The sequence below is a fragment of the Dasypus novemcinctus genome, chromosome 18 (assembly GCF_030445035.2).
Source record: "Dasypus novemcinctus isolate mDasNov1 chromosome 18, mDasNov1.1.hap2, whole genome shotgun sequence".
NCBI lineage: Eukaryota > Metazoa > Chordata > Mammalia > Cingulata > Dasypodidae > Dasypus > Dasypus novemcinctus.
In genome coordinates this window covers 14,287,189-14,307,604 of record NC_080690.1, presented here as the reverse complement: position 1 = coordinate 14,307,604, position 20,416 = coordinate 14,287,189, and the positions used below count along the sequence as shown (strand labels likewise).

The window sequence follows — 20,416 nt, the reverse complement described above, 5'->3', positions numbered from 1 at the left end:
AGTCCTGGGTGTTTGTTTTATTTTTATTTCATATATATGGTCCTAACACTACTCTCCACCAAAAGGAACCAAGACTCCATGCCTTGGGACAAGAAAACAATCAAGACTGGTCTGGAAATTTCTGGCACTGCCAGAAAGCACAAATACCTTCAAGGCTGTGAGGGTCAGTACTAAAAGGTCAAAGGCACCTGCTTAAAGACTATGCCATTAGTTAGCCTGCAACCATTTGGGTATCAAAAAGAAAATAACGTGGTTAACAGAAACAAAGTTTGTAAAAATAATTTAGCATTACAAACAGGCTGTCTAGAGGATCTAAGATGAATGTTTGTACACGGGAAGATATAATAGCCCTTTTCCTCCATTGGGAGCATAAGATAAAGACAAAGATGGAGCAGAGATTGATGTGACGAATGCATAACTGTGATTCTACCAAGTGCCACTGATTGTACACTTCAGATGGATTGTATGGTTTATGAATACATTTCAATAAAATTGATTAAAAACCAAAAAAAGATCCTACTCACCAAAAGAACCTACTTACAATGGGTTCACACCCAGAGGAATAGGGGGTTAAAATGGAGCAGAGATGATAAAAACCTTTCTCTGGCTGATTAAAATCTCCCTTCCTAGTTTTCTATTAACTGCAGGAACATGGAAATCAGACATTATTTTTACCTCCAAATCAGACAGTAATAAGGTTTATAATAAATTCATTTATAATATATTTTATCTGTTAAGGTGTTTAAAGAGTTTTAAAGAATAAGTCATTTTAAAATCTAAACTTTAACTTGTTTCACATTTCAACATCAATTTTCAATAATTATATAACTGACCATTAAAGAGATCAAAAAACAGCTTAGAAGTAAGATGTAAAAAAGTTTTACAAGTAAGACTTTTTTTTAAAAGCAATGGTAACAAATGCAGATTTTGGATTTAAGTCAGAGACTCAGGCCTCTGTAATTGCCTCTGAAACGCTAACATCAGTTTGCTATTGCTATTGACATTCACAGAATTTTATGCTGTGGGCCAGTAAGAGGTCTAGGAAGAACTATGAATCGTATTTCAAAACAGAATGTTAGGGCAGGTATTACAAAATATAGGAAGGGATAACCATTTGATAAGCTCGGAAAATGTTTTTAAAAATTATTTTTACAATACACAATAGAATGCGAAGGCACCTGGCCCCTCCATACTTACACTGCAGAAAATAACTCTGAACACATAAACACGTTCTCTACTTCTCTGGCTTCTTTCTGAATGTCTCAATGCCTGTTTCCTCTTTAGTTCCCCTTGTTTCCTTGTATTTATTTCCAGAACACTTGTTATTTCTTTGCTCTCTTCCTCCAATTTCGCAGTGTACGTCTATGACATGGTCTGGAGATGTGGTCTAAGAAAAACAAGCAAGAGCCCCTGTCTTGACCAGTAATTCCCATGCCTACAGGAAGTGACTTATAGAAGATGAAGGACTCAGAAAAGTCCAAGAAGTCAATGAAGTTATTCTTTCCCAGATGGGCGTATGCAGCCACCCAACACTTGCTAGTTTCTACAGTCTGTGATGGACGCATATTAGGTAAGGCCAGTCACTTGGGAGGGTCCTGGGTCAATACTATCATCTCCTGCTTAGGCGTGTATGTCCTACAGGCTTCAAGGGAAGGCAAACTGTCGCTCATACTAAAGGCCAAGTCTTCATACAGACCAATGGTTTTGGCTACAGTCTACAGGGTGGCATCCTACTTTGGGTAAAAAAGCAGGCCTAGGAGGCAGGTCCAGAAGTGCTAGTTATCAATCTTACGCTGAAAGACCAGTAAAGAGGAAATTGAAATAGAGCAATACTGGCTTCCCAAAGAGACAACCTCCTGAGCATGGTTTTGAGCTTTGATAATGACCTTGCTCCTTCTAAGCAAGGCAACCCTGGCTGTCTTCTATTAAGGCAGATATTAAAAGAGATTTGTAAAATAATGCTACTCTTCTTACCAAATCTTTTCTGTTTTGGAAAAATCTAGCTATCCATGTTAATATGTAATTAGTTTATTATTATTTGAAAATAAATTAATAAATTAATAAATTTAAAAAATTTTCGTTTCTAATACAGAAATATAAAGAGATATCAAAAGCTTGTTGAGGTCCTCAATAAACTATATGTATGTAAAAGGGTCCTAAAGCCTAAAAATTTGAGAATGACTAATTTAGGCATTTATAAAGATGTGTGTCAACTGTTCATTTTTAACCCTGCTAAACATTGCCATCTATTACATCATTTTGGTGGATGTTTTTGAGTGCATTTAAAGAGGGGCACTGAGAAGGAAACCATATTACTTATTTGTTACTACACGTGTGGTGGGTTCTTTGACCATCAAAACAATACAAATTTCTCCATGGTGACTAGCTAGTTATTTTCCCATATCATCTTAAATATTTGGTCTATTAATACATGGAGTTGCTCTACACCGATAAAGAGCTTACAAATCAGCAGGTAATGATAAGATATATGTGATACCTGAAGGTGAAGAACAAGGTTAATACATATCTGTGGTGGGAAAGTAAAGAGAGAAGCTGTTTTCCAATGGAGTAATGGGGTAATGGTGGAGTAGCTCTTACCCTCTCAGAGATAATGATTAACTCTGGACAAAATATTAAAAAAACACAAATATTTGAAGGCACTGGAGACTGACTAAAATCAGGCAGAAATTGGAGTGGACTTGATGGTTTGGAGGAAGAGAAATGACTGAGGTCTGAGTTAAAGTTTATTCCCCAAGGGCACATCCCAGTCCTTGTGGCATGGGGTGGCAAGAATTCAAGCAGACAGCTGCATCTTGGTGACTTAAGGAGAGGACTGACTTTGGAACTGTCAGAGCAGCAGGAAAGTAAGGCAAAAATCCTAATTCAGTAAGAAGACACACAACCCATAACCAATTAATAAATGGGGAAAAGTATAGTATAGCTATTTTTTTAAAGAAAGTCCTGCATTATCAGTATTTACTTTATTTATATAGTTTTAGGAGGTACCAGAGATTAAACCCAGGACCTCGTACATGGGAAGCAGGCGCTCAACCACTGTTTGGCAGTTCCAAATGAAGTTCAATATAAACTTGCCACATGACCCAGCAATACCATTACTAGGTACACACCCAGAAGAAGTGAGAGCAGTGACACAAACGGATATCTGCACACCAATGTCTGCACAGCAATGTTTATAGCACTGTTATTCACAATTACCAAAAGATGGAACCACCCCAGGTATCTTTTAACTGATAAATGGATAAACAAATTGTAGTGTATATACAAAATGGAATATTATGCCCCAGGTTCGATCCCTGGGGTCTCTTGGTGAAAAAGAAGGAAAGCGTGCCTGTGCAGTGAGCCAGTGCTCGTACGAGTGTCTGTGTGGTGAGTCAGTGCCCACCCAAGTGAGTCATGCAGCAAGATGATGACGCATCAAAAGAGAGACAAGGGGGAAGCAGAATTGGCTAAACCGATAGAAAATCTGCCTACCACATGGGAGGTCCAGGGTTCAAACCCAGAGCCTCCTGACCCATGGGGTAAGCTGGGCCATGTGCAGTGCTGATGTGCGCAAGAGTGCTGGCCCATGCAGGGGTGGCCCATACAGGGGTGGCCCCCTATAGGGGAGCTCCACGTGCAAGGAGTGTGCCCCATAAGGAGAGCCACCTCACACGAAGAAAGCACAGCCTGCCCAGGAGTGGCACCGCACACATGGAGAGCTGATGCAGCAAGATGCGCAATAAGAGACAGATTCCCAGTGCTGCTGCTGAGAATGCAAGTGGACACAGAAGAACACACAGTGAATGTACACAGAGAGCAGACAAGGGGAGGGGGGGAGAGAAACAAATAAAAAAATAAAATAAAATCTTAAAAAAGAAAAAAAAAGATAGAGACAAGGGGAGAGTCAAGGTGAGGCACAGCAGACACCAGGAACTGAGGTGGCGCAACTGACCGGGAACCTCTCCCCACAATAGAGGTCTCCAGGATCCAATCCTGGTGAATCCTAGAGGAGAGAAAATGAGAAGACAACACAGATAGCAAAAATAGTAGGGTGGGAGGAGGGGAAGGGGGGGAAAATAAATAAATAAATAAATCTTAAAAACAAAAGGTTGTTTGGAAATCTTTGGAAATGAATAGAAATGGTGAAAGCACACCATAGTGTTTATAAATAGCAGAGCTACTATAGAGATAATGGTTGAAAGGGAAAGTCTAAGGTCATGAATATTACTAGAAGGAAAGCTAAAAATGTAACATGGGACTGTATAACACACAAATATACCATGAGACTGTATAACATAGTGAAACCTCATTTGATATACAAATATGGGTGATATTGCATATAAGCCCATTTTTACAAAATATAAATACAAATAAACTAGAGAGATCAAAACAGAATAGCAACTATATACAGCAGGGGAGCACTGAGAAAATGAGAGGTGATGAGTTTTTTTGTTTTTTTTATCATCATCATCATTATTATTAGAATAATGAAAATGCTCTAAGAATGACTGAAGTGATGAATGCACAACTAAGTGATTATACCAAATACCAATGATTGTACATTTTGGATGGTTATATGCTTTATTAATATGCATCAATCAAACTGATTTGTTAAAAAATATATACGGGAAGCAGATGTGGCTTAAGTGACTGGGATCCTGCCTACCACATGGGAGGTCCATGGTTCAATTTCTGGTGCCTCCTAAAGAAGACAGTGAGCTGGCGGGACAGGCAGGCGCAGCAAGCTGACACAACAATTGACACAAGAATAAAAACATAAAAAAAGCAGGGAGCAGAGGTTCCCGGTGTCTCCTAAAGAGGACAAGCAGGACAGCAAGCTGGCAAGATAGGCAAGCATGGCAAGCTGACGAACCAAGAGACACAAGAAGAAACACATAACAAGAGATACAACAAAGCAGGGAACGGAGGTAGCTTAAGCAATTAATCGTTTCCCTCCCACATCAGAGGTCCTGGGTTCAGTTCCTGGTGCCACCTAAAGAAACAAAGACAGACACAGCTAGTGTAAACAATGAGGGGGTGGGGAGAGATAAATAAAATAAGTCTTTAAAAACTATATATATATATAGTTTTTAAAGGTAAAATAAGAGTACTTCATTAGGAATAGAAGTTGTTTCTTAATTTGGAGAATAATAAAAGTAGTGTAAGTATATATTGCTACATAGAATTCTAGCTGGCTACAGGGCTCTGTTTTAACTACCACAGACATTTAGACTCACAACTTTGCAGGTGGCCTATTTCTATTTATTCTGCAATAATCTGAACTCAGACTATTACAAGTGACATGTTTCCACACATTGTTCATCTAATTAAATTGGAAAAGCAAGGATTGCAAATCTGTCTTCCAGATGCAAAGGGGATTAAGAAGAGGAAAAAAGGATGGTGGGGAAGCCAGTCTATTCCCTACTGCTCAGAGTCTCAAAAACAGGGTAAAGAACCAGATGAGACGTTGCCAACTGGCCTGTTTTTGTTTGACTCACAGTTTTTTAAAAATGGGAAAAATTCACATGAATATCCACAATTCCAACAACTCTTGAAAAACTGTAACACCTGGTAAAAGTTCTCCACGACAGCAACTGACCAGTAGATAATGGAGTTGGGAATGATATAAGGACAGACACAGACACAATGATCCCAGTCCTCATGTCGATCAGGTAGAATTTGTTCATTCGTAATGAATGTGGTGGTGGTAAGGGTGTGTGTGTGTATGTGTATGTGTGCCAGAGGCGCCTTTAAAATTTTTTCTCTCTTTCTAATGACATATTTTGGCACTAAAATATAGTCCATCTTGCATTTCTTGCTGCTTCCTGTATTATATGCATTTTTAATATAACGGCTTTAATAAAATTCTTCATTAATACTTTTTAGGAGTCTTTAAGTAGAGCTAGGCTTATGACAGCCCACTAAAGAAAATTACAATCTCATTTGAAGAAATTGGTTTGTTTGCAAAAGGACTTGCTCACTATCAAACCCTAAGAAGAAACCTGGGGGGAAGCAGACTTGGCCCAGTGGTTAGGGCGTCCGTCTACCACATAGGAGGTCTGTGGTTCAAACCCCGGGCCTCCTTGACCCGTGTGGAGCTGGCCCATGCGCAGTGCTGATGCGCGCAAGGAGTACCCTGCCATGCAGGGGTGTCCCCACATAGGGGAGCCCCACGCGCAAGGTGTGCGCCCTGTAAGGAGAGCCGCCCAGCATGAAAGAAAGTGCAGCCTGCCCAGGAATGGCGCCGCACACACGGAGAGCTGACATAACAAGATGACACAACAAAAAGAGACACAGATTCCCATGCCGCTGACAACAGAAGCGGACAAAGAAAGAACACGCAGCAAAATAGACACAGAGAACAGACAACTGGGGTGGGGGGGAAGGGGAGAGAAATTAAATAAATAAATAAATCTTTAAATATTAAAAAAAAAAAAAAAAAAAAAGAAGAAGAAACCTGGGGAGGGGATGTGGCTTAAGCGATTAGGCTCCCGCCTATCACATGGGAGGTCCATGGTTTGATTCCTGGTGCCTCCTGAAGAAGATAGAGAGTCTACGTGATGGACAGGCATGGCAAGCTGACACATGAAGAAAAAATAATGGGAGACACAACAAAGCAGGGAGCAGAGGTTCCTCGTGCCTCCTAAAGAGGACGAGCAGGATGGAGAGTTGGAGCGACAGGCAGGTGCAGCAAGCTGATGCAACAAGATGACAGGACAAGATGATGCAATAAGATGACACAACAAGAGGTAAAATATAATGAGAGACATGACAAAGCAGGGAATAGAGGTGGCTTATGCCATTAGGTGCCTCCCTCTGACATCAGAGGTCCCGGGTTCAGTTCCTGGTGCCTCCTAAAAGAAAAACAAGGGGGTGGGGAGAGATAAGGAAATAAAATAAATCTCTAAAAAAGAAAAAAAGAAGAAGAAATCTGCTGTCATTTGTGTATTCATTCATCAAACACGTTTTATCCTATATAAGCAAGTACTGTGCCAACAGCAGAAAGAGATCAATTTCAGAATTACTTAAAAAACATTCAGGTAAGCAAATTTGGTTCAACTGATAGAGCTTCCACCTACCACATGGGAGGTCTAGGGTTCAAACCCAGGGCCTCCTGACCCATGTGTGAGCTGGCTCACATGCAGTGCTGTTGTACATAAGGAGTGCAATGCCATGCAGGGGTGTCCCCCATGTAGGGGAGCCCCACGTGCAAGGAGTGCACCCCACAAGGAGAGCCGCCCTGCATGAAAAAGGCACAGTCTGCTCAGGAGTGGTGCCGCATGCACAGAGAGCTGATGAAGCAAGATGATGCAACAAAAAGAGACAGATTCCTGATGCTGCTGACAATAATACAAGCGGACACAGAAGAATACACAGTGAATGGATACAGAGAGCAGACATCAGGAGAGGGGGGGAAGGGGAGAGAAATAAAGAAAAAATAAATCTTTAAAAAAAAAACAACTCAGAGCCCATGAGGATGGCAGAGCGAGACGCTTCAGAGCTCACACAGAAGCTATGAACAACCAAAAAGAAGTGACAGAAATATCATTCTAAAAGCTCTAAGCAACGAATCAAGAAAAAGGCCACTTAAAAGTTACAGGACCTTGTGGTGTCCTGGCTGGCCCCACCACATCCCTCACAGGCTTGGCGCAAGCTACACCTCCAGTGCTGGTTCCTTGTCCCAGTTCCAGAGGGAGTAGAGTATCCCTCATGCACATACTGGGTGCATTATGTCTGGTCTGATCTCTCTAGTGGGGCTTGGGGGATTGATTCCGGCCACGTGTCAAAGACTCCCCCTTTCAGAACCTGCCCTGAATGTTGAAGGGGGCTCACAGAGCAATGCTAGAGAATGCTTTGGGAAAGCAGTCAGGTCATGCTGCCTGGGACAAGGGACTGCTTGCTGTAGGAAGGAATTGCTGCCTAGCACCCGAGGAAACTGTTTCCTAGAGAAGAGGAGGTGTTCCCAACCTCTAAATGGGGGAATTCCCAGGTCTGCATGTGGATGCCCAAGACAAGATGCAAGCTCAGAAAGGATTGGTGCTGTTCTCTAAACTCACTATATGGATAAGTCTTGAAGAATAGGTCAATCTGCAAAGACTGGGAAAGGTGTTTTCTTTTTTTCCTTCTTTTGTTTATTGTTAAATCCTGGCATTCAAATAAAGTTCTAACTCTAGCTGGATACAAGCTTAAGAAATAGTGCTTCATAGACTGAATTCCAGTGATAACACATTAAAGTACCAAAATAGGGAAGTGGACTTGGCCCAGTGGTGAGGGCATCCGTCTACCATATGGGAGGTCGGCAGCTCAAACCCCGGGCTTCCTTAACCCGTGTGGAGCCGGCCCATGCGCAGTGCTGATGCGCGCAAGGAGTGCTGTGCCACGCAGGGGTCTCCCCCACGCTGGGGCGCCCCGCGTGCAAGGAGTGCGCCCTGTAGGGAGAGCCACCCAGCACGAAAGAAAGTGCAGCCTGCCCAAGAATGGTGCTGCACACACGGAGAACTGACACAGCAAGATGACGCAACAAAAAGAAACACAGATTCCTGTGCTGCTGACAACAACAGAAGCGGACAAAAACAAGAACACACAGCAAAAATGGACACAGAGAACAGACAACGAGGAGGGGGAAAGGGGAGAAAAATAAATAAAATAAACCTTTAAAAATAAATAAATAAATAAACAAAGTACCAAAATATCCAGGTTTCAACAAAAGGTTACAAAACAAAGAAACAGGAGCCAGGGTGAAGGAGAAAAGCATTAGAAACTATCAATGAGGAGGGCCAGATATGGAAAAAAACAGACAAAGACTTTTAAAAAACAGTCCTAAGTATGCTGAAAGAGCTAAAGGAAAGCATGGACAAAGAACTAAAGGAAATCAGGAAAACAATAAATGAACACAAAGAAATTATCAATAGAGAGATGGAAATTATGCATAGGAACTAACCAGGAACAGAAATTTAAAATTTCCTGGAGGGGTTGAACAGCAGATTGGAGCCAGCAGAAGAAAGAATCAGACAGCTTGAATATAAAACAATTGAAATCACTCAATCTGAAAAGAAGAAAGCATGAAGAAAAGTGAACAGTGCACCAGGAACCTGTGGGATACCATTAGGCATACCAATATATGCATTATGAGAATGCCAGAAGGAGAAGAGATAGGGCAGAGAGAATATTCAAAGAAATAATGGCTGAATACTTCCCAAACTTATCAGAAGATGTGAACAAACACACCCAAGAGGTGCAACAAATTCCAAATAGGATAAAACCAAACAGACCTGCAACTGTGCCATGTTATACTCAAGCTGTCAAACACCAAAGACAAAGGGAGAATTCTGAAAGCTACACAAAGAGAAGTGACATTACATACAAGGGAGTCTCGATAAGATTAAGTGATTTCTCATCAAAAATCATGGCAGCAAAAAGGCACAATTTTTAAAGTGCTGAAAGCAAACAATTACCAATCAAGAATTCTATATCCAGCAAAACTGTCTTTCAAAAATGAAGGGGAGATTAAAGCTTTCCCAGATAACCCAAAACTCAGGGTTTCAATCACTACTAGACCAGCCCTACAAGATGTGTCAGAGAGTTCTGCATGTTGAAAGAAAAGGACAATAGACAATGGATTGAAGCCGAATGAAGAAACAAAGTAGTCCAATAAGGGAAATGACATGGGTAAATATACATGGGTAGGAGGACGTAGGGGTTTGGGAAATGGTTTTTATATACTACTGAAGTTAAACTGGTATCAAAGCAAACAAGTTACAGATTTAGAATATTAACTTTAAGCCCCACAGTAACTACAAAGAAAATATCAGAGAATATATATGCTTACAGAGACAGAAATTTGAGTACAGCATTTTTCCATCCATAAGGAAGGATGCTGGTGTTAAAGAGAAAAACTACCATGCCTTCCAGTACTTTGGTGAAACTTCAAATGTGAGACTTTTTGGCCAAGCACTTACAATTTCATTACTGTTGGAGCATTTATTGTGTCCCTGGGGACTGCAGCTCTCTAGAAGTTTGCTGTGGCTGAACCAAGAAAGAAGGCATATGCGTATTTCTTTCTTTTTTTTAAAAAAAAGATTTATTTATTTATTTAATTCTGCCCCCGATTGTCTGTTTTCTGTGTCTATTTGCTGCGTCTTGTTTCTTCGTCCGCTTCTGTGGTCGTCAGCGGCACGGGAAGTGTGGGCAGCGCCATTCCTGGGCAGGCTGCACTGTCTTTAACGTTCGGCAGCTCTCCTTACGGGGTGCACCCCTTGCGCATGGGGCTCCCCTACATGGGGGACACCCCTGCGTGGCGCGGCACTCCTTGCGCACATCAGCACTGTGCATGGGCCGGCTCCACACGGGTCAAGGAGGCCCGGGGTTTGAACCGCGGACCTCCCATGTGGTAGATGGACGCCCTAACCACTGGGCCAAGTCCGTTTCTGCGTATTTCTATAGTCACTAAAATTCCATGCAAGATGTTGAAGTGATGAGGAAGGGAAGAATCTTTCAAAGTACAAAGTGATTTTGGAACATAAAGAATTTCTTAGGATCGAGTTCTCTAGAGGCTTATCACTGACCCACATAGTCTCCTGAATTATGAAACATGAATGTGGGCTATACAGTAATTTCTCTTGATAAATATATTAGTAAAAAATTACAAATAGAAAAAAAAAAAAGAGAAAAAAGAAAAGAAATTACAGCATAGGTTGCCAGAGGTGGGGCAGTGGGGAATGGAGACTTAATGCATAATGAGTGAAGGGTTTCTATTTGGGGAAATAAAGGTTTAGTAATGTAAGATAGGGAGGGTACTGAATACTGTGAATGTGAGGAATTCCCTGAATGGTATGTTTTGCAGTAGCTGACATGGGGAGTTCATGTTGTATATATGTTCCCACAATTGAAGAAAAAAAGAAGAGTATTTAAAGAGACAATGACAGGGGAGTGGATGTAGCTCAAAGGTTGAGCACCTACTTCCCATGTATGAGGTCCTTGGTTCAATTCCCAGTACCTCCTTAAAAAAAAAAAAAAAAAAAAAGAGAGAGAGAGACACACACACAAGTACAATGCAATACATGGTCCTGGATGGGATCTAGCAAGGGAGGAGAAAAGGCTCAAGGGACTTTCTTGGAACATGTGAAAAAAATTGGAATATAGATGTCAGCTTTATATCAATGTTAAATTTCCTCAACTGGACCATTGCACTTAAGGCAGTGTATGTGGTAGTATTAAGGGTTCAAGGCATGGATGCTCAGAAAATGAATTTATAAGCAGAAAGACAGATGGAGAGATAGAATGATACAGCAATTATAGCAAAATGTTAAAATCGGTGGGTATGGGGGTGAGAGGATAAAGGGTATGTTGGATTCTCTGTAGGGGGGTTGTATTATTTCTGTAAATGGCCTGTAAGTTTGAAAGTGTTTCAAAATAAAGTTTTTTAAAAATAAAAACAAAAACACAACAACACTGAAAGTATTAAACGCTCACATGGCTTCACTGTAGTGCTACTCAAGGGTATCTTAACCTGGACACTACTGATGTTTGAACTGGGTAATTCTAGGTTGTGGGGGGCCATCCTGTGTCCTCTACAATGTTTAGCAACATCCCTGGCCTAGTGGTACTGTCACCCACTAGATGATAGTACCATTCCCTCCAAGCTGTGACAACTATAAAAATGTCTGCAGACATTGCCACATGTCCCCAGGACATGCTACAAATTAAAACATTTTAAGTAATGTCAGTAGAAATATACACAACTTCACTATTAATGATCTCTCTCTATATAAAGATTAAATTCTGGCTAATTAACTTTATATCCTAAACAAATGAAATTGTGGACATTTTTTTAAAAACGTGACACCAAAAGCAAATTAAGAAATAATTTTTGGTTAATTACAGTGAGGAAAATTCATTATCTCCCCCCAAAACCTTCAAGTTTAAAAAATACAATTTCTATGAATACAAATTAATTTCTAAAAAATTCTCTGTCCTTAAGTCCTGTGGTTAAGCTTCCTCTGTAGTCGGATAATTCTTGTTAACTCAAACTCTTTTTTTTTTCTTTTTTTTTTTTAAGATTTATTTTTATTTATTTAATTCCCCTCCCCTCCCCCGGTTGTCTGTTTTCTGTGTCTTTTTGCTGCGTCTTGTTTCTTGTTTCTTTGTCCGCTTCTGTTGTCGTCAGCGGCTCGGGAAGTGTGGGTGGCGCCATTCCTCGACAGGCTGCTCCCTCCTTCGCGCTGGGCGGCTCTCCTTATGGGTGCACTCCTTGCGCGTGGGGCTCCCCTACGCGGGGGACACCCTGCGTGGCGCGGCACTCCTTGCGCGCATCAGCACTGCGCATGGGCCAGCTCCACACGGGTCAAGGAGGCCCGGGGCTTGAACCGCGGGCCTCCCATGTGGTAGACGGACGCCCTAACCACTGGGCCAAAGTCCGTTTCCCTCAAACTCTTTCTTGAATACAGGTGTGTATATTCAAATATATAAAAACAATATAACCTATCTCTCAGCTGTTTTGTTTTTCATTGTTAGGAAAGATAATTAGAATTTCAGTGAGGGAGCATTCTCTCAAATTTAAAGGCTTCATTTTGTAGGAAGAAGACAAAGATATTGATTACACTTATACAGGTTTTCAATTATTTGTAAGCTTCATTTATTTGTTAACTTGACTTCCTATTATCCCTAATCATTTTATAATTTCCTTATCAAAATAGTAATAAGGGAGGATCAGCCTTGTTATTTAAGAAGGGGGAAAATGGAACAAGAACTAATTTTTAATGAGCCCTTATTTGCCTGAAACTGTATTAGGCACTTCATGTATTTTATTTCATTCTCAAAACAGCTCTTTGAGGTAGGACTTATTATCCCCATTCTACACGTGAAGCAGACAGGTGTGTCCAAGTCAAAAGCACATATAATTATACTCTACCTATTTTCAAAAAAGGAGCCAGTAATAACATTCAAGACAGCATTCTCTTACCTCCACTGTAAAATGTATAAATAAATCCTAATTGGAGCTATGTGGAAAATTTGCTTCCAAAGAAACAAAAAGCCCAAAATAATGACTATAAAAAGGGTTTTAAAGGAGAGAGAAGGAAAAGAGAGAGGAGGAGAGGAGTGCTCTGGTTCCCTAGTTCCTGCCCCACACAGGTCAAGGTCCCAGCTGAGGTTCACCTTCAGGACAACACAGTCCCTAGGCCCCAGTGAACATCACTGTCAGGCACCTCAAGGCCAACTTGGTGGTGGTGACCTGGGATGTGCTGGAGGATGAGGCTGTCACTGGTCTTACGTCTCTCAGCAGAAGGACGTACAGATGCTATGCTTCATCCAGGAGGGGAACACTACCTACCTGCCTGTGCCCTGCGGGACCTGGAGCAGGACAGCAAGTACACTGTGCACGTTCAAGGCCAGAGCCCGGCCAGTGAGCCTGTACTCTTCAAGATCCCATGTGAGGCCAAGAAGATGGCCACCAAGATCCAAGACGAGGTGACCATGAAGGAGATGGGGTGAGGCACTCATCATCACTGTGGTCCTGTTCATGTGGGTGGGTGTCGCCGCCCTCTTCTGCTGCTGGTACGACGTTATCAAGGACAACAAACATAATAACAACAAGGGAGCAACTGAGAGTGTGCTAACTGGCATGGCAGAGCACCAGGGTGCGGGGCTTCTCTGCAGCAGGGCTTCCAAGCAAGCCCTTAGTGAACATCATCGACGTGTGACTGCCTGTCTGCAGGGAGAAGGATTTCATTCTTCTTCTCAGCTGGTCCTCAGGTCCATGGACACAAGGAGAGGGGAGGACCGTGCCAAGGGGAGGAGACATGGCTAGCTGAACAGTCCTCCCTCCTCCCTCCTACCTAGTCTGGTGAAACAGGTTGAACTAAAAACCCAAATTCTGCAAAAAAAAAAAAAAAAAAGAAATAAACAAGTAAGCCACAAAACTAAAAGGCCTGGCCCCCTCCTGGAAGTGACAGATCTGCACAAGACACAGCCTTCTGCCTCCTCAACTCTCCTGGACTGACTTCCTCTTTGAGAAAAGCAAAGGAATATCAGGGAAGCCACGAGCTGCCTGCCTCGCAGGGCCATGACTGCCATCAAGCCTTTTCTGGATTCAGCCTTTAAGGACTTGTCTGTGGTGTGATGCACAACTTGACATGTACAAGATGTTACATCTATTATCTCTTGGAAAACACAATGTTAGGAAATATCTCTTGGAGTTTCTGCAATGCTGGCTTGGACAAATATAATGGTACATCCTCATCAAGCATCCTGGGAGCTTCAAAACCATCCTTCTGGAGCAGAAGCTGCTGCAAGGCAGGCCTGAGCCATCATTCACCACCAACAGGCAGAGTAGTCCTGGCTATCACCACTGGCCTGTGGGGTCTCCATATTTTGTGATCTCATCCAAGGTTCTGTGAAGTTACCCAGGGTCCTCATGTCCTTTCCTAGAACCTGCGGGATTTGAGGTAACAAGTTTCTCCCCATTGGCCCTTTCTGGAAAAAAAAAACGACCGTGTTCGAGAAGGGAAGGCAGATTCTTCCCTTGGACTAATGAGTTATAGCTACCAAATGCCTTCATGGCTCAGCATCCTTCCACTGGTGGACAAGGGCGTGTGTGTGAGGGAGACTGTACCTAGCACAAACCTGGCACATAGTAGGTGCTATTTGTTGAACTGACTAGTAAGTCAGCTCCCAAGCCAAAGAGCTGAAAGCTATCACCAATGAACGCCCTTTCTTCCAGTTCACAAGAGCTCTCCTGGCTGGGTCAGTCGGCACTCTGCTTTGCCCAAGTGTGGCAGCACAGGGAGGAAGGTGAGACAGGGTAAAGAGCAGCTGGTAGAATACTAATGGCTCATAGAGGGAATGAGGCGCCAGTCCACTGTCTCGTGACTTCCATCCCTGCTGAATTGGCTACAAGGCCAAGGCTCCTTATGGGAGCAAAGGAGAGGTCCATACTGATGACCCAGTTAGAGCAATAACTACTTTTTAAATATAAAATAAAAATGGGGGGAAGGGAGTCTTGATTTGAAGAGTTTGTCAAAGAGCTAAAAATCCCCAAACAATCAAAAAGAAAAAAATTAACACAATCTAGTGGTTGACAAAATTCAGATATATGTGCATAAACCTGTTTACAAATAACTCAAAATTGGGCAGTGGGAGTATACCAACAATTTCAAGACTCCAGCCAGGATCGGTGACCAGCCTGAATAAAATGTCAACTTGCTGCCAAAGGATCCAGATCAGTGGAACTTTCCAATTCTCTAAGGAAGCAATATATATTTGCCTGTAAAAAGGTTCCAGAATCCAAACCAGCTAGAAATCCAAATTTCTAGATCAAGCTCTGAGCATCAAATCTTTACATCTTCATAAAGGAACCTACAGAAAATCTAAGAGAGGTACTCGAGTTGTACCTCAATGCAAGGTTTAAGATCAGACGTCAATCTACTTTTTTAATTGTTTGCAAAGGTCATTCAATTTTGCCTTCCAGGTTTTGTTTCACTAAACAAAAATAAAACTCTCATCTTTTGACGTGAGGAGGTGTTTAAACAAAATGCAACCCTATCTTCTCCTCCTTCCTGGCTATCCTAGCACCTATTCGTCCTCTTAAGCATAAAGAACACACACACACACTCACACACACCGTTGGAATGCCTGCTTGAATCCTAAATAAACCAGAACACGTGTCAGAGAGGGGAAATGTTCTAGTTCCAGCCTTCTAAAGGCAAATTGCTAAACAAGAAGGTAAATTCAGTTTACCAACTGTAAGAGAAAGAAAAAAGTTAATGACCTTGTTTTTAAAGGCACTGCCAGGCATGAAATCAGATCACAAATCTAATTCCTAGTTTAGGAACCAGAACAACTCTGATCTGGGGATAAAATAATAGGGATCTGCTTGCCTCACCTCTGCTGAAGCAGCTGCTTCCATCTGTCCACTTTCTCTCCTTCCTCTAAAAACCTACTTCAAGGTCTGATTTATCCAGTTACATGTGCTAATTGAAAAGAAGGCACATTTCCCAGGCCACATTTACGGAAATAACATGCTCACCCATTTCAACACTTGCACAAATAGACACTTACAAACAGATGTTGAAGTACTCAAAGTACATTTAAATAATCCCATCTCATTCATTCTGGCTAATGCTTACAGATTCGTTCTTAGGAGACTTTCTTCCCACAAAATGGCTGTTACCAAGTTTTATAAATATTAGGAAGGTTGTTTTGCTCTGAAAAAGAAAATAATTGGAGAAGAAGGAATATTTTCAAAAGAATTTCCACATGGTGGGCATTATAACTTCCCCTAAACTGAAACACGGAACACTAGGTTGTTTTTCTGTCACCCCAATCCTGCCTCCAGACCCTAAATTCACTGGGAAACTGATGAACTAGAGAGGCATAGTCTGAACTCCAGCACCAGTAACATACTATTTCTAAATGGTGTGCTCCCCTGGAACACTGTATTCTCACTCTATATAGGAAGCCTCAACTTCCTCTACACATTTCCTTATCTCAGTTGAAAACACTATTTCTACTTCAGAAGAAATCTAATATGAATTTTATCACCTTTTTAAACAAAAAAGCAAAGCCCCTAAAAACACATTGTTTATCATGGAAAAAAATGGTAAACAACATAAATGTTCCTATAGGAAATGGTTTTATAAATTATATAACAAAGTACAACCCTACTCAGCCTTATTAACAAGAATCAGAGCGAAGTGGATCTGGCTCAACTGGTACAGCGCCTGCCTACAATGGGGGAGGTCCAGTGTTCAAACTCAGGGTCTCCTAACCCGTGTGGTGACCTGGCCCACGCGCAGTGCTGATGCGCACAAGGAGTGCTGTGCCATGCAGGGGTGTCCCCTGCATAGGGGAGCCCCACGCACAAGGAGTGTACCCCTCAAGGAGAACCGCCCCACACAAAAAAGGCGCAGCCTGCCCAGGAGTGGCGCCGCACACACAGAGAGCTGATGTACCAAGATGATGCAACAAAAAAGAGACACAGATTCCTGGTGCCACTGACAAGAATAGAAGCAGACAAAGAAGAACACACAGCAAAGGGCACAGAAAGCAGAAATGGGGTGGGGTGGGGTAGGGGAGGGGAGAGAAATAAATAAAAGCTATATCTTTAAAAAAAAAAGAATCAGATAAAACTGTATTGCACTAACATATATATTTTGCATTTTTAAGCAAAAAGATAACCTTCAAGAAAAGTTTTGGATGGCTCCATTTACTAAATAAAAACAAAAACAGTTTTTATATGTGAAAAAGGAATTCAGTACATAGATATATATTCATATACATGGATGCTTAGGGAAAGGTCTAGAATTTCTGTTCATCAAAACACACAACAAAAAATGAATTGGGGCCAAATGTGGCTCAAGCAGTTGAGTGCCTGCCTCCCACATGGGAGGTCCTGGCTTCAGATCCTGGTACCTCCTAAAGAAGAATAGCAAGACAGCGAGCTGACACAACGAGATGTCACAACAACGCAATAGGAGACACAACAAGCAGGGAGCAGACTGGCTCAAGCAACTGAGTGCCTCACTCCCACATGGAAGGTCCTGGGTTCAGTCACTGGTGCCTCCTAAAAGAAGATGAGCAGACACAGAGAGCACACAACAAACAGACACAGAGAGCAGAGAGCAAGCGCAAACAGTGCGGGGGGGGGGGGATAAATAAAATTTTTTTTTTTAAAGAATAGGAAAGCCACAGTTTGGGAAAAATACTTACAGCATTTATACTTCACAATGTACCCATATCCATAATACATAAAGAACTACAAATTAACAAAAAAATTGGTGAACAACCCTACCTAATAATTTTAAGATGGTTAAGACTGAAAAAGACACTAAATGGACATAAAAAAAAAATACATGAAAAAAGTCAACATTGTTAGTCATCAAGGAAATGCAAATTAAAACCACAAGGGAAACAAATATGACTTGACCAGTTGGGTGCCTGCCTACCACACAGGAGGTCATGGGTTTGGGTCCTGGTGCCCCTAAAAAAGAGGAGCAGATGTCACACCTGTCACAATGAGCTAGACACTGCACCCACCACAATGCGAAGATGTCTAAATGAGTAGATACTACAAGCCAGCAGATGCCATAGCCCATGGGGAGTGGATGTGGCTCAGGATGCTGGGCACTCACCTCCCATGTGGGAGGTCCCGGGTTCGGTTCCTGATGCCTCTTGGAGATGGCAAGCAATGACCAGACAGATGAGAGAACCATCTCGGGGAGAAAGGGGATAAATTTTAAAAAGTAAAAATAATAATAATAAAATTAAAAAGTAAACACCACAAGAAGATAGCATTTCAAACTTACTAAAATAAAAAAGACTGACAACACCAACTGTGGGCAAGGATGTAAAACAATTGGAACCCTCATACACTGAGGGCAGGAATATAAAATGGTAGAATGTTATTTAGCAGTCTGCTATAAAAAATTAAACATACATTTGCCTATGACCTAGCAATTCCATTCCTAGGCATTTTACCCAAGAGAATTAGAAATAAGTTTCCTCAAAAAGACTTATATGAAAATGTTCATAGCAATCTAATTCATTAAAGTAAAAAACTGGAAATAACCAAATGTCTAGTGACAGGATGGATGGATAAATAAACTGTGGTAAATTCATACAATGGAAATAAAAAGAAATGGCTAATTGTACACACAATAACATGGATGAGTTTCAAAAACATGCTGAGTGAAAGAAACCAGGCACAAGAGAGTTACACAATGTATGATCCCATTTACATGAAGTTCTAGAACAGACAAAACTAATCGACAGTAATAAAAATCAGTGGTTGCCTGGGGGCAGAAAGTAGTGGTGGTGGTGGGCAGCAGACTGGAAAGGCAAGAGGGAATTTTCTGGAGTGATGAAAACATACTACACTTTCTTGTGGGTGGTTGGCAACATGGATATATACAATTATTAAAACTTATTGAACAGAGTGGAGTGGGTGTAGTTCAGTGGTTGAGCAGCTGCTACACATATCCTGGATTCACGGGTTCAATCCCTGGTACCTCCATTTAAAAAAAACAAAACAAAAAACTCACTGAACCAAACACTCAAGGCTCATGTGATAACTACCCTACCCCTTGACATGAAGGTCAAATGCTATGAGAACCAAAAAAATAGTGACAGATCTTCTGAATAGATGAAGGTAGAGAAAATTAGGAAATTCATAGTATGGAGAATTAGTGTTAAAATATTCTCCATCATTCTTCTACCACTATCTTGATGTGAGTCCATACGGAGCTCTTTAAGTTATTTTGCTATAATTTTGTCGCTTATAACCAAGACAAAGTAATACTAACCACAACTAAGATGACCCTTGTCTCTTCGAAATCTTGACTTATATGAATGTTCATATACCAAGGCTTTTAGCTGAAGTAATAAAAAAAAGAAAAAAGGTGGCATAGAAGAGAATAAGTAGGAGAGAAGATAAAGAAAGGCTATCTTGTTCAAGTAGAATCTAGTCATTCTAATTCCAAAGCAGGGAAAACATGGAACCACTAAGCAGATTTATAATGGAAAAGGCAGGGAAATCACTCTAAAATTCCAATACTTTACTGTTCCCCTCCAAGGTTCACTAAGTTTCATGTTTTTTTCTCACAGGCAATAGAAGTCATAAGAAAATCCCCAAAAGAAACAAAAAGGCAGTCACTCCAGATTGCTTTAGCAATAAATAAGATGAGTCAAAGAGCAGAATGCTTAGCTCACATCCCTGTAACGTCCCCTCTTTCAAAATTTCCTCCATCTACTCTACACAGCAGCTTTGCTAGTGGTCACTGGCCAGAGCCTGAACACTTAGAAATCCATTACCCATCAAACTTCCTTTGCTACATCCTAACTAGCACCTACACCTAATGGGAGAAAGCAATCAAAAGTGTTTCCTGTTTTCTGTAAGGCAACCCAGACTTAAGTACAGGAAAGGCTGAGGGAATACTGCGTGCTTCCTGACCAGGAAACAAGGCATCCAGGCACAAAGCAGGGCTTTGCTCACTCTGACAATGATGTGCATTGTGAAATATATTGAAATATATTGTTGTGGAAATAACATATCTACAAAGGGGCAAGTCAACCTGAAATAAAGGAAACAGCAGGAGTTGCAAACAAAGTAAGTCTTGTGGAATGAGTAAGGAACTTCCCACTTGTCTATGCTTGAACTACAACATGATTAAGCTGATATAAAATAACATTCCAATCACATAATAGACATTAGAGTCAGTTTCCGAAGTAACAGGGTCAGTTACTTACTGAATATGAACTAAGGGGTGGGGAGCCAAAAATGCCCTGCATTTAAGATGAAGACTGATAGAGAGTGTCTACATAACCAAAAGGATATTAATCTCAGTAGATCAAAGTTAACTGATGACTTTTTAAAAGTAGTTATGGGGAAGCAGACTTGGCCCAGTGGTTAGGGCGTCCGTCT

General features: G+C 41.4%; 1 protein-coding gene and 1 pseudogene across 3 annotated transcripts in view; one reads left to right on the top strand and one right to left on the bottom strand.

Annotated features, from left to right (window-relative positions):
* LOC139436899 (fibronectin type III domain-containing protein 5 pseudogene) overlaps nucleotides 1-13,700 on the top strand; it is a 37,556-nt pseudogene extending 23,856 nt beyond the window's left edge.
* The window catches only part of CFDP1 (craniofacial development protein 1), a 165,954-nt gene that overhangs the window by 78,467 nt on the left and 67,071 nt on the right, over nucleotides 1-20,416 (bottom strand). The window lies entirely within an intron of this gene.